The 5,543-nt window shown below is 66.1% G+C and overlaps 1 long non-coding RNA gene across 1 annotated transcript; it reads right to left on the bottom strand.

The window, feature by feature from the left end:
• Positions 1 to 84: 84 nt before the first annotated feature.
• On the bottom strand, positions 85 to 1,382 carry LOC133262851 (uncharacterized). The gene is made up of 3 exons (XR_009741409.1): positions 1,177 to 1,382; positions 1,023 to 1,055; positions 85 to 472 (listed from the first exon to the last, which is right to left on the bottom strand). It is a non-coding gene; the product is annotated as an uncharacterized LOC133262851 (long non-coding RNA).
• Between the last annotated feature and the right edge of the window lie 4,161 nt (positions 1,383 to 5,543).

Raw genomic sequence — 5,543 nt, 5'->3', positions numbered from 1 at the left:
CCCTCCCGTGGCCCCCCCCTGGGAAATCAGCGGCGGCACCGACGTCACCCACGGCTTCCCGGTGTCCCCCAGCCCTCTCCCTGCTCCCTCAGCCCACCCCGAGCTGCGCTGGGAAGCAGGTTTGCGGCTCGTGTCCTTTGTCTGCGCGGATGCGGGGCATCCCCAGGGGCAGGGCTGCAGCTGCTCCGCCGCTTGCTCCAAATTTCTGCCTCTAATCAATTGGCCTCGGCTCAGCAGAGCTGCCTCAAAGGGAGAGAATAAACAGGGGGAGGGAGAAGGGAAGGAGGGAGGGGACTTTGCACCGGGCAATAGCTCCGATGGGGCACGGAGAGGGACCTCAGCGCTCCCAGGTTCCCTTTTTGTCCCAGCACAGGGGTTTCTCCCCAGTGATCACCCCTTGGGATGCCCCATGTACCCGCTGCCTGCATCCAGACCCAGCCTCCGCACAGGGATGCTCATGCTGGGCGGCCATCTCCATCCCACCTCCATCCCATCTCCATTCCACCTCCATCCCACCTCCATCCCATCTCCATCCCGTCTCCATCCCGTCTCCATCCCATCTCCATCCCATCTCCATCCCACCTCTATCCCGTCTCCATCCCACCTCCATCCCATCTCCATCCCGCCTCCATCCCACCTCCATCCCGTCTCCATCCCATCTCCATCCCATCTCCATCCCACCTCCATCCTGTCTCCATCCCACCTACATCCCACCTCCATCCCATCTCCATCCCACCTCCATCCCACCTCCATCCCACCTCCATCCCATCTCCATCCCAACTCCATCCCGTCTCCATCCCACCTCCATCCCATCTCCATGCTGTCTCCATCCCACCTCCATCCCACCTCTTTCCCATCTCCATCCCACCTCCATCCCACCTCCATCCTGTCTCCATCCTGTCTCCATCCCACCTCCATCCTGTCTCCATCCTGTCTCCATCCCACCTCCATCCCATCTCCATCCCATGTCCATCCCACCTCCGTCCCACCTCCATCCCACCTCTTTCCCATCTCCATCCCACCTCCATCCCATCTCCATCCCATCTCCATCCCATCTCCATCCCACCTCCATCCCATCTCCATCCCATCTCCATCCCATCTCCATCCCACCTCCATCCCACCTCCATCCCGTCTCCATCCCACCTCCATCCCACCTCCATCCCACCTCCATCCCACCTCCATCCTCTCTCTGGGAGGTGACAATGGGATAGGGCAGTGCAAGCTCCACGCAGCAGCTCCCAAACCTCCTCAGGGCCTGTTTGTTCCCGGCTGCGGGCCCCGGCCTTGACATATGGTCCTCATTGTGCCTCGCACAATGGAAACACTTCACGCTAATTCGGATGCTGGTTCTGGCCTCGCTGCCATCTCCGACAGATCGGGTCCCTCGCCTGCTCTTTGTGCTTGCGGGCAGGCAGGGAGCGGGCAGCTCCGCTTCTCCTCCACCCAACTCCCACTTCCCAACTCCTTTCCTGTTCCCACAGCTGTTTCCTTCTCTCCCTCTCCTTCCCCGTACACATCTCCATCTTTCCATCCTCCTCAAGGCCTCCGGAGGACCCCAGTCCCGGTGCGCAGCTAGGGGGATGCTCAAGGAACGTTTCACAGTGGAAAAGCAGAACCCACGGAAAACACAACCATGGAATCCCAGCGAGGTTTGGGTTGGGAGGGACCTGGAAGCTCATCCAGCTCCACGGGCAGGGACCCCTTCCACTGGAGCGGGATGCTCCAGCCTGGCCTTGAGCACTGCCAGGGGGTGGGGATGGCCCCTGGCCCTGTCCCACGTCCCTTCCTCAGCCAGCAGGGAGCAGCCAGGGCAGGATGTGACAGCCCGGGCTGGGAAGGGTGAATCCCTTGTTCCTGCTGCCCCAGGCTGCCTGTGCCCTGGTCCTGGGGGGGGGCAGCAGCAGCAGCAGTGTCCCCAGCCCCTCTGTGAGGCACCAGTGCCATCTGCTGGGTCCCTGTGATCAGAACTCCCCCTTTCCCCCTGCCCAGGGCTGGGTACCCCCATCCCCTGCCAGCCAGGCCGGGGAGCATCCCTGTGCCGTGCCGTGGGACCCAGCCCAAACCCGCTGCAGGTCTCAGGCAGGGCTGGGATCGGGACAAGGGATGAAGGCAAACGGTCCCTGGTGACCTCCCCAAAAGCATCCCCTGTTTCCTGCTCGCTTCGTGCTTGGCTCGGAGCGCAGGAGGTCCCGTCCCCATGGCCATGATGCCAATGGGAGGTGGGCATCTGGGAGAGAAAGGCCCTGACCCAAAAGGAACAAGGGTCTCATGATGCCATGCCTCCAGATGTGGTTGGATGCTGCTGGTCCCAGCCAGGGAGGGCAGCCACCCTGCTCTCTTCTTTTAGACTCCTAATCCCTGGAGTTACCCACTCCTTATGGAGCAGGAAGCCCAGCTCTGCTCCTCGGGACTGATGAGTGTCGGACCCGTCACTGTCGGTGCGCAGGGTGGCGGAGCAGCTCTGGGCCAAGAGAGGGGTCTGGTGGGCACGAGGGGCCGTGTATGGTGGTGTGTGACATGAGGGCTTTGGAAGGTCTCCCCTGCTCTGCAGAACGCAGACAGAGCTGGTCCTGGGCAGTCCTTTCCGAAGCACCCAGCACCCTGTGTGCCGCTGATCCCGGGTGCTCCTTTGGCCGGGTGCCTCGCAGAGTCCCGGGAGCAGGGTGCGGACGGAGGGGACGTCCCTATAAATCACAAGGGGGAACAATGGGGCCCTTCCCAGCTGGCAGGGAGGCTCCAGCAACCCCAGCTGGCCAGGAATGAGCTCCCAGGGCCCATTAATCACTCCCGGAGCCTGAACAGGAGCGAGGGGACAGCCGGGGGCAGCTGCAGAGGGAAGGGAGGGCAGAGGGACCCAAAGTCCTGCACCCTTGAGGTTACACCTCAGGGCCACTCTGGTGACTTGGCCCATTGAGCCAAGTGGGAAAACAGTGGGATAAGTATCCTGGGGTGAGCTGCGTGGGGCACCCCAGAGCAGGAATCACAGCGACGGCTCCTAGACGGGCTCCTCAATGATAGCCAAGAACCTCAGTCAAAAAGAGGGGGACAAGCTGGCCAAATCAGGGGTCCTCTCAAAGGGCCCCAAGCTCCGTCCTGCAGCTTCCAGCTCCGGTCACCCCTTCCCTCTGAGCCAGAACCCAGCCTGGACCACGCAGCTCTGGCTGCTCCATGGATGGTGCTGGGCACCACCTGCCTGGTGCCTTGGTCCCTGGGGCACACACGGGCAGGAAGGTGACCCCAAAATGCATGGGCTGAGCTGGGCCAGAGCTCAGACAGCACAGGAACCCTGTGGGGCGGGATGGGATGGGATGGGCTGGGGATGGGCTGGGGTGGGGATGGGGATGGGGATGGGATGGAATGGGGATGGGATGGAATGGGGATGGGATGGAATGGGGATGGGGATGGGATGGGGATGGGATGGAATGGGGATGGGGATGGGATGGGGATGGGATGGGGATGGGGATGGGATGGGGATAGGACGGGGATGGGATGGGGATGGGGATGGGATGGGGATGGGATGGGGATGGGGATGGGATGGGGATAGGACGGGGATGGGATGGGGATGGGGATGGGATGGGGATGGGATGGGGATGGGGATGGGGATGGGATGGGGATGGGGATGGGGATGGGATGGGGATGGGATGGGGATGGGATGGGATGGGGATGGGGATGGGATGGGGATGGGGATGGGGATGGGGATGGGGATGGGGATGGGGATGGGGATGGGATGGATAAGCCCCCGCCCCACGGCTCCCTTCCTCCCTCCCCAAACCTTCCTCCCCATTAAGGCAAAACAAGCCATTTAAATCCAGCCAATGGCGCGCCGCGCTCTCCTCCCGGCTCACGCCATTGGTCAGCGCAGGGAGGCGGGCCCGGTCCCTTCCCAGCCTCTCTCATTGATACCAAGCGCCCGGCGCGGCTGTTCCGGGCAGGTGACGCGTCCCCGCCGCGGCTCTTGCTCCCCAGTTCCCACGGCCCCATTGAGGGGCGGGGGCTGGCTTTGCAGAGCGCTCTGGGGCCGGGGGGGGGGGGGGGCAGATGTCATTGGGGGTCCCCCCTCATCAGCAGAGGGGATTGCGCTGCTCCAAAGACCTGAGAGCCCCCCCTATAAAGGACCCCCTCTTTTTTTTTTGGGGGGGGGCACGGCCCAGTGTGTTCCAGCCCTCCCCGTCCCCCCTCCCCGCCTGTCCCTTGTCGCTGGGGGGGGGGGGACGTAGGGGCCGGGGTCTCCCGGGTGCTCCCACCCAGCTCGGGGCTGGACCCCGGCACCGGGGCAATCCCGGGGCAGAGCCAGAGCCGGGCCACGGACCCCGTTTCATGGGGGGGGGACGGGGGGGGGGACACCCGAGGGTCCTGACCCCCACCCCAGAACAACTCGGCCCGACGTGGGGAGGGGGGGAACGGGGGCACGGCCGCGGGGCTGTCACCCCTCGGGGGCACCTTTCCCATGGGGAAGGCTCCTCCTTCCTGGTCTGGCCCTACCCGAGCTCGGGGGAGTGGGGGGGACACGAGTGGGGGGACCCGAATCTCGTGGGGCTTCACCTTCAGCCTTCCCCCCCCCCCCCACAACGCAATCAGCGGGGACCCCCGCGCACCCCCATCTCCATCCCCGGGTGCGGGTCCACACGGAGGGGGGGCCCCATTCCCATCAGCAGGTAATAAGGGGGGGTCAAGGCGGGGTTGGGGGGAGGGTGGAGGTGCCCCCCCCCCCCCCAAGACAATGGCCCTGGAGCGCGGAGCGGAGACAATGGGCGGGCGCGGGGGGAGCGGCCGGGAACAGCGGCGCGGGCGGGGGCTGCGGGCCGGGGAGCGGCGGAGCGGGGCTGGGGGGGGGCCGCTCCGCTGGGATTCGGGGTTTCCTCCGCCTCCTCCTCCTCTTCCTCCTCCTCCTCCTCCTCCTCCTCCTCCATCGCCGCAGCAGCAGCAGCAGCCCCGGGATTTCGGTGCCGGGGGGGGGCGGGACGCGCACAAAGGTGCGGCGGCGATGGTGAGTGCGGGGGGAACCGTGGTGAGTGCGGGGGGAAGCGGGGAGCGGAGCGAGCCCCGCGGGGAGCGGGACCCGACCGGGCTGGGGCTGGGGCTGGGGCTGGGCTCGCCCCGCAGGATGGGCCTGGGAAGCCGGGGACTTTCCTGGGCCGGCGGCCAGGCGGGGAGCGGCTGCGGGGCGAGCCCGGCTCCCGCGGGGGGTGCGGAGGGTGCGGGGTTCCCCATAACCCCCCCCTTTTCCCCGGCCGGGGTTCGGGGCGCGCTGGGGATGCCCCCGCTCGCTGCCTTGCCCCAGGGCTCCGCTGGATCTTCGGGAGCCTCCCGGTGGGTGCCGCAGCGAGGGCCGGGTCCTCCCGGCTGAATGCAGCCTGGCACCGGTGCCCGTGGCTTTCCCGCTCGGCAATGGGAATGCTTCCACCGGCAACCACCCGGCGGCCTCCAAGCCCTTTGTGCCCAGCGCGGGTGTAAGCGCCGGGCTTCCTCCCCGCAAGCCGTAATGGGGACGGAGGTGGGCATCCATAGGGCACGCACCCCACTACCTGCCCCGCACCGGGGCT

The sequence above is a fragment of the Pezoporus flaviventris genome, unplaced genomic scaffold (assembly GCF_033815535.1).
Source record: "Pezoporus flaviventris isolate CSIRO_AGI_PZ_B2104156 unplaced genomic scaffold, CSIRO_AGI_Pfla_v1 ptg000225l, whole genome shotgun sequence".
In the NCBI taxonomy this organism is placed as follows: domain Eukaryota; kingdom Metazoa; phylum Chordata; class Aves; order Psittaciformes; family Psittacidae; genus Pezoporus; species Pezoporus flaviventris.
Note: the sequence above shows the minus strand (reverse complement) of the source record. Positions and strands in the feature narration are given on the sequence as shown.